This window comes from Neophocaena asiaeorientalis, unplaced genomic scaffold (assembly GCF_003031525.2).
Source record: "Neophocaena asiaeorientalis asiaeorientalis breed wild unplaced genomic scaffold, Neophocaena_asiaeorientalis_V1.1 scaffold404, whole genome shotgun sequence".
NCBI lineage: Eukaryota > Metazoa > Chordata > Mammalia > Artiodactyla > Phocoenidae > Neophocaena > Neophocaena asiaeorientalis.
The window spans coordinates 1,730,778-1,737,886 of NW_020172589.1; positions in this window are offsets into that span (position 1 = coordinate 1,730,778).

Below are 7,109 nucleotides of genomic sequence, written 5' to 3' on the forward strand. Positions count from 1 at the left end.
GGAGAGGAGAGTAAATAAGACTGAGGGATCCCATCTTCCTCAAAGAATCCTTAGTCTTTGACTTCCTCATCATCTCTCATACCCATGGTTGAATTCCAGAAGCTACAATTTGGGGCTTTGTTCCTAGATGTCAGGCTCCTATTCCTAGCTATGAAATAATTCAGTTTGTATGTTCCAGTGTCACCTCAAACGAATACTTTAAAAAACCAACTCCTCACTCTACAGTCCAAAGCAGATTCTTTTTTTTAAGTTTATTTTTTTATTGAAGTATAGTTAATTTACAATGTTGTGTTAGTTTCAGGTGTACAGCAAAGTGATTCAGTTATATATATATATATATATTATAATACATATATATATATTCTTTTTCAGGTTCTTTTCCATTATAGGTTATTACAAGTTATTGAATATTGTTCCCTGTGCTATACAGTAGGTCCTTGTTGTTTATCTGTTTCGTATATAGCAGTGTGTATCTGTTAATCTGAAACTCCTAATTTATCCCTCCCCCACCCTTTCCCCTTTGGTAACCGTAAGTTTGTTTTCTGTGTCTGTCTGTTTCTGTTTTTTAAACAAGTTCATTTGTATCATTTTTTTTTTAGATTCCATGTGCAAGTGATATTATGTGATATTTATCTTTCTCTACCTGACTTCACTTAATATGATAATCTCTAGGTACATCCATGTTGCTGCAAATGGTATTATTTTATTAATTTTTATGGCTGAGTAGTATTCCATTGTATACATGTACCACATTTTCTTTATCCATTCATCTGTCAATGGACCTTTAGATTGTTTCCATATTTTGGCTATTGTGAATAGTGCTACTGTGAACTTAGGGGTGCATGTATCTTTTTGAATTATAGTTTTGTCCAGATATATGCCCAGAAGTGGGATTGCTGGATCATATGGTAGCTCTATTTTTAGTTTTTTAAGGACCCTCCATACTGTTCTCTGTAGTTGCTGCACCAGTTTGCATCCCCACCAACAGTGTAGGAGGGTTCTCTTTTCTCCACACCCTCTCCAGCATTTTAATGATGGTCATTCTGACTTGTGTGAGGTGATAGCTCATTGTAGTTTTGATTTCCATTTCGCTAATAATTAGCAATGTTGAGCATCTTTTCACGTGCCTGTTGGCCATCTCTATGTCTTCTTTGGAGAAATGTCTGTTTAGGTCATCTGCCCATCTTTTGATTTGTTTTTGATATTAAGCTATATGAGCTGTTTGTATATTTTGGAAATTAATCCCTTGTCAGTAGCATCATTTGCAAATATTTTCTCCCATTTTGCAGGTTGTCTTTTCATTTTGTTTATAGTTTTCTTTGCCATGCAGAAGCTTGCAGAAGTTTAATTAGGTCCCATTTGTTTATTTTTGCTTTTATTTTCATTACTCTAGGAGATGGGTCCAAAAACATATTACTGCGATTTGTGTCAAAGTGTGTTCTGCCTATGTTTTCCTCCAAGAGTTTTATAGTATCCAGTCTTACATTTAGGTCTTTAATCCATGTTGAGTTTATTTTTGTATATGATGTTAGAGAATGTTCTAATTTTTTTCTTTTACATGTAGCTGTCCAATTTTCCCAGTGTCACTCAGTGAAGAGACTGTCTTTTCTCCATTGTACATTCTTGACTCATTTGTTGAAGGTTAATTGACCATAGGTGTGTGGCCAAAGCAGATTCTTACCACCATTAGGAATGTGGAAATCCTTCATAGGATTTTACCTAAGACTGCATGTTCTCCAGTAGAAAGGAAAGTCAATTCCACTGCCCAAACCGTAGAACTTTCACAGTCTAGTCCATTCTTTAACCAATTATAACTCCACCACAGTACTAATCTGCCATTCTTTAGGTTCTCAGAGCTGTTTCTCCATCACAGGAAAGCCACCACGCAAGTGATCGGTCCCACCCTGGACCATAGGGGAAAGTCTTTCCCTTCTCAGGGTTTTTTATTGAAGCCACAGGACAACATTGTCCAGACTTGCATATCTGCCTAGGAAAATTTTGTTTAGACAAAAGCAGAGTTTATGTAAGTAAACTCACTTTTTCAACTTATAGGTTAAAAAAGAAAATTATGTAATTATTGTATAATTACATATATTTTTAAAACATAGGTTATATAATGTACTCTACAATATATCCACTCTACAATATGTAGACTTTGTCGTTGTTGTTTATAGTTAAGCAAATTATTTATTATTACAGGGTCAACACCCATGTGCTCACCATTCCAGTCATGAGCTAGCATGACCATCATCCTAAAGGTCTCGCATGTGTTACTGCCTGAATATTTATATCCCCCCAGAATTCATATGTTGTAGTCAGTCCTCAATGTGATGGTATTAGGAGGTAGAACTCTTCAGAGATGATTAGGTCGTGAAGGCATAGCCCTCATGAATGGAATTAGTGCCCTTATGAAACAGTGTCTGGAGAGCAACCTTGCCCCTTCTACCATGGGAAGACACAGCAAGAAGATAGTAGACTGTGAACCTGGAAGTGGGCTCTTACCTGACACCAGATCTTCTGGTGCCTTGATCTTGGACTTCTAGAACTGTGAGAATATAAATTCGTATTGTTTAAGTCACCCAATCTGTGGTATAGACAGTTCCCTACTTATGATGGTTCAAATAACAATTTTTTGACTTTATGGTGATGTGAAAGCAATATGCATTTAGTAGAAACTGTACTTTGAAATTTGATCTTTCCCTGAGCTAGTGATAAGCAGTACAATACTCTCTTGTGATGCTGAGCAGTGAGCCACAGCACCCAAGTCAGCCATACAGTCACCAGGGTAAACAATCCGTATGTTGACAACCATTCTGTACCCATACAACCATTCTGTTTTTCACTTTTTCAATATTCAATAAATTACATGAGATATTCAAGATCTTATTACTTTATAAAATAGGCTGTGTGTTATATGATTTTGCCCAACTGTAGGCTAATGTAAGTGTTCTGAGCACATTTAAGGTAGGTGAGGCTGGTAGGTTAGGTGCATATTTTCAATTTATGATGGGTTTATCGGGATATAACCCCATCCTAAATGGAGGAAGATCTGTATTTTGTTATGGCAGCCTGGCATACTAATACACTAGCTCATTATATGACTAACAGCACCCTCACTCACCCTCCACATTGATGCCAGAGTGATATTTTTAGAAACCAAATCTGATCTTGTTCAAATATTTAACTGATTCCATCAACAGAAAGCCCCCTCATGACCCATGCTTATCTCTCCAGTCTCATCTGCTCTGCCTTTTATCCCAGCTGAATTTAAGGACTGAATTCCCAGTGTTTCCTGCTCCTGAACATCCCTGTGCCTTTGCTTCTCATATTTATCCTACTTTGCATGCCCTTACCCACTTCATCCATCAGACTGACTGCTACTTCTCCTTCAAATATCATTTTACTTTTGTAACAGTTTCATGGCCGCATTTCTCTCCCTCACCCACCACAATGGGTTAGGTGCCCATCCTTAAAATGAACTGTCTTTACTACCACAACCCCATGTTTGCCGTTCTCTTATAGTATCACATTTCAAGCTCTATTAAAATTATTGACTTTCCACTCACATAGCTCTTTACCCCTAAATTATCTCTACTTTTGTGTTCTTGAATTTTTTCGTGCTTTTTAAATAACTTTTTTTTTTTTTTACTGTTATTAGTGTTCTTAAGTCCCTAATGTTCTTTTCTTAACCTGCTAATTAGTTGCAGTATTAGAAAATAACCACATGTATATCAATCTGCCCCAGTTAAGGGCTACGAATAAAGTTTGTGGAGTCTTCCTCTGGGTAAATAAATTATACTTTAGGTTTTCTGTTTAGGCTGGCCAGGTGTCTTATCTATGACTACGCATAGTCATAGATCATTTCTAGAATACATATCTGAAAACACTTTTTCTCGATGAAAGTGAGAAATTGTTAAAACATTTTATATTAAGAATAAATAAAATTTCTGTGTATACTTACACATTCATCATCATGAAGTTTCCTGAGTTGAGATCCTTTCTGTCTGGAAAAGTAAATTTTATTGAATGGGTCATACAGTTATTTGATGTTTCATAATCTACAGAGTAAAACATAGTCATATGTCATTTTGTGTTGTCTGACCTGAACTAAGAATGAAGAGTGCTGGTTAATATTCTACCCTAGTTAGCTGATATTTACCATCAACATCTTTGATAGATGATCATTTTGCAAACAAATAAAAATATAAAAAACAAGATCAACATTAAAAGGAGATTGGGCACTTTTAAAGTAGTCCATGAATATTCAGATGGAAATCAAAAGCATAATATAGTGTACAAACATTTTTGCAGTTTTAAAAGAAAATATGCACACATACATCTCTGGCACTTACAGTTTATGTAATTTTGTTATAGTCATTTTTCCTTTCTGAGTATTAGATTTCTTCCTTCTAAAAAGAAGATATGAGATAATATAATCAATACCATCTCAGTCTTCAATCTCTGATGGTTTTATTAGGGCATGAATTTGCGTATCTTGAGAGACTTTATTTTGTTGTGTTTTTCTGCGGTACAAGGGCCTCTCACTGTTGTGGCCTCTCCCGTTCCGGAGCACAGGCTCCGCTCTGGACGCGTGGAGCACGGACTCTGGATGCACGGAGCACAGGCTCCGGACGCGCAGGCTCAGCCGCCATGGCTCACGGGCCCAGCCGCTCCGCGGCATGTGGGATCTTCCCGGACCGGGGCACGAACCCGTGTCCCCTGCATCGGCAGGCGGACTCTCAACCACTGCGTCACCAGGGAAGCCCTGAGAGACTTTATTTTGGATAACACTTGCTATTATATTTGTAAATTTTCAGATGGTCTAGAAAAGAAGGAGGAAAATTATAAAAAGGAAGAAGAGTTTATTTCTTTGAGTATTCACTCTGTGTCAGCTGCTTAGCTAAGGTTTGACATGTTTTATCACAGTGAATCCTAAACACTATTATAATTTCTGTCTTACTGAATACAGAACTGTGCAGCGAATTGGGTATTTGCCTAATGTCACAGATCTACTAACTGCAGCCTGGATTCTAATCCAGATGTCTGACACCAAAGCCCGTGATTTTTTTTTTTTTTTACATCTTTATTGAAGTATAATTGCTTTACAATGGTGTGTTATTTTCTGCTTCATAACAGGGTGAATCAGTTATACCTATATATATGTTCCCATATCTGTTCCCTCTTGTGTCTCCCTCCCTCCCACCCTCCCTATCCCACCCCTCCAGGTGGTCACAAAACACCGAGCTGATCCCTCTGCGCTATGCGGCTGCTTCCCACTAGCTATCTACCTTACGTTTAGCAGTGTATATATGTCCATGCCTCTCTCTTACTTTGTCACAGCTTCCCCTTCCTGCTCCCCATATCCTCAAGTCCCTTCTCTAGTAGGTCTGTATCTTTATTTCTGTCTTACCCCTAGGTTCTTCATGACATTTTTTTCTTAAATTCCATATATATGTGTTAGCATACGGTATTTGTCTTTCTCTTTCTGAATTACTAAAGCCCATGATTTTAACTACTAATCAGAAAGGAGTGAATTCAAGTTGTTGGAATGAAAAAAAAAAAGAAAGTTGTTGGAATGGCTGGTAATAACCATTCTTAAAATCTCCTAGAAGCTGAGATGTTGTTTATAGTGAGGACTTAATATTTAATGGGTGGGGCTGGTGGTGGTGAGGATTCCAACTAATTCCAACTCTGCGTTTGGGCTTTTATTCTCTTCCCTAGACTTCTCCAGACAATCAGAGAAGCAACATGATTCTCCTCTGGGGTATGAAGGATAGATCAGTCTTATAACAGTGTCCATGGCTAACAGCCCAAATAGAGACAGCTGTCTTCTGGGTTTCCACTAAGTGATAAGAAAAATGTGACACAGGAGATTCATGAAACTTTGACCAAGAATATATTTCCCGCCTGAGACCCAGTTTCCTTAAATGTAATGTGGGAATAAAAATGTCTATATGTAACAGCTAATCTGAGGGACATTGTATACTATAAATGAGAATTTGGCTGGATAGCAAAAAAATATATACACATATATATCCTTACATATAGCTATTTTTTCAAAACAAAGCAATGTCCAAAGAGTACTGGAGGATCATGACAAAAGGTAAGGTTTGTCAAACCATGTTTTTAAAAACCAAGCAGATTTTGGCCAATGTGAATTTTGTGATCATAAAACAAAAGCAAAACAGGGCTCCAAATTGAGTACTGTACTTACTGATTTAGCATACAAAACATGCATTCATTACTGTGAGTTTTCTGATCTATGCCACATAATGGTCTCCATTCCCTTGTGCATGCAATCCTGGCACTTTTTCTGTTGTATTTGGTGCAGTCCACCTGTAATTGGAAGAAAAATAATACCCTACATTCTCTTCCTTCAATTCTGCGTCATTCTCATATTGAGATGGTAAAGAGGGAGAAGAGAGTGGAAAGAATACTAGTCTCTTTAACTTTTCAGCAAACATGTCTAGAAGATATTTTATGGACCAGGTGCTGTGCTGCAAAAATAAATCAGACCTAGAATAGTCCTTAAATGAGAATTAGCAGTTTAAGAAGGAAATATTAATCTCTCTTTTTAGGGTTATAATGAGAGTCCAGTGGGATAATGAATGTGAAAAATACTGAGAAAAGTTTAAAATGCTACCAAAAGGTAAAACTTTACTTTATCTGCTCTTCTCCTTTTGCAAGGAGATTCATTTTGTAACCTTTAAAGAAAGAAACACCACCAGGAAAGTACAGTAGGAACAGTTTTACATCCTAGGGAATTATTTCAGCCCACTGTGAGTTTAGCTACTTTCATGACTCATTTACACATTAGCTCTGATTTCATTTTTGCCAAGAGCATGCCGAAAATGTACTCACCTCTGTCCCTATTGCTTGATCGCCAGAAGAGAGTAGGACGAGATTCATTTCGAGAGAAGGAATTGGAGAAATAGAAAATTCCACAATTAGAAATGCAAAGCTGAATTCATTTTGCACAGTAACTAAAACCCATTTCCCAACATCCCTTGCCCAGGCCAGACCTAAAAGAGGTCACTTCTTTACTCAGGGATAACTCGGGGGGAAGTCGGAGATATATGATTCTGACCAAAAAAAAAAAAAAAAAAAAA